The 1,636-nt window shown below is 35.8% G+C and overlaps 1 protein-coding gene across 1 annotated transcript in view; it reads left to right on the top strand.

The window, feature by feature from the left end:
• ADGRV1 (adhesion G protein-coupled receptor V1) overlaps positions 1-1,636 on the top strand; it is a 552,025-nt gene that overhangs the window by 33,742 nt on the left and 516,647 nt on the right. The window lies entirely within an intron of this gene.

The following is a 1,636-nucleotide window of genomic DNA, read 5'->3' on the forward strand; positions in this document are numbered from 1 at the left end:
AACTCAGTTTCGTTTCTTTTTATGGCTGAGTAATATTCCATTGTATATATGTGCCACATCTTCTTTATCCATTCATCTGTTGATGGACACTTAGGTTGCTTCCATGTCCTGACTATTGTAAATAGAGCTGCAATGAACATTGTGGAACATGACTCTTTTTGAATTATGGTTTTGAGAAAACCATAATATACTGGGTATATTATGGGTATAACATACTGAAAACTGAATACTGAAAATTCAAACTCTTTGAATTATGGTTTGAGAAAACCATAATATACTGGGTAAATATACTGGGTATATGCCCAGTAGTGGGATTGCTGGGTCGTATGGTAGTTTTATTTTTAGTTTTTTAAGGAACCACCATACTGTTCTCCATAATAGCTGTATCAATTTACATTCCCACCAACAGTGCAAGAGGGTTCCCTTTTCTCCACACCCTCTCCAGCATTTATTGTTGTAGATTTTTTGATGATGGCCATTCTGACTGGTATTAGGTGATACGTCATTGTAGTTTTGATTTGCATTTCTGTAATGATTAGTGGTGTTGAGCATCCTGTCATGTTTTTTTGGCAGTCTGTATATCTTCTTTGGAGAAATGTCTGTTTAGGTCTTCTACCCATTTTTGGATTGGGTTGTTTATTTTTTTGATATTGAGCTGCATGAGCTGCTTGTATGTTTTGGAGATTAATCCCATTTTTCCCAGCACCACTTATTGAAGAGGCTGTCTTTTCTCCATTGTATATTCTTGCCTTCTTTATGAAAAATAAGGTGACCACAGGTGTGTGGGTTTATCTCTGGGCTTTCTATCCCGTTCCATTGATCTATATTTCTGTTTTTGTGCTAGTACCATACTCTCTTGATTTCTGTAGCTTTGTAGTATAGTGTGAAGTCCGGGAGCCTGATTCCTCCAGCTCCGTTTTTCTTTCTCAAGATTGCTTTGGCTATTCGGGGTCTTTTGTGTTTCCATACAAATTGTGAAATTTTTTGTTCTAGTTCTGTGAAAAATGCCATTGGTAGTTTGATAGGGATTGCATTGTATCTGTAGATTGCTTTGGGTAGTATAGTCATTTTCACAATGTTGATTCTTCAGTCCAAGAACATGGTATATCTCTCGATCTGTTTGTATCATCTTTTATTTCTTTTATCAGTGTCTTATAGTTTTCTGCATACAGTTCTTTTGTCTCCTTAGGTAGGTTTATTGCTAGGTATTTTATTCTTTTTGTTGCAGTAGTAAATGGGAGTGTTTCCTTAATTCCTCTTTCAGATTTTTCATCATCATTAGTGTATAGGAATGCAAGAGATTTCTGTGTATTAATTTTGTATCCTGCTACTTTACCAGATTCATTGATTAGCTCTAGTAGTTTTCTGGTAGCATCTTTAGGATTCTCTATGTATATTATCATGTCGTCTGCAAACAGTGACAGCTTTACTTCTTCTTTTCCTATTTGGATTCCTTTCCTTTCTTTTTCTTCTCTGATTGCTGTGGCTAAAACTTCCAAAACTATGTTGAATAATAGTGGTGAGAGTGGACAACCTTGTCTTGTTCCTGATCTTAGAGGAAATTGTTTCAGTTTTTCACCATTGAGAACGATGTTGGCTGTGGGTTTGTCATATATGGCCTTTATTATGTTGAGGA

Source organism: Physeter macrocephalus, chromosome 8, assembly GCF_002837175.3.
Source record: "Physeter macrocephalus isolate SW-GA chromosome 8, ASM283717v5, whole genome shotgun sequence".
Classification (NCBI taxonomy): domain Eukaryota; kingdom Metazoa; phylum Chordata; class Mammalia; order Artiodactyla; family Physeteridae; genus Physeter; species Physeter macrocephalus.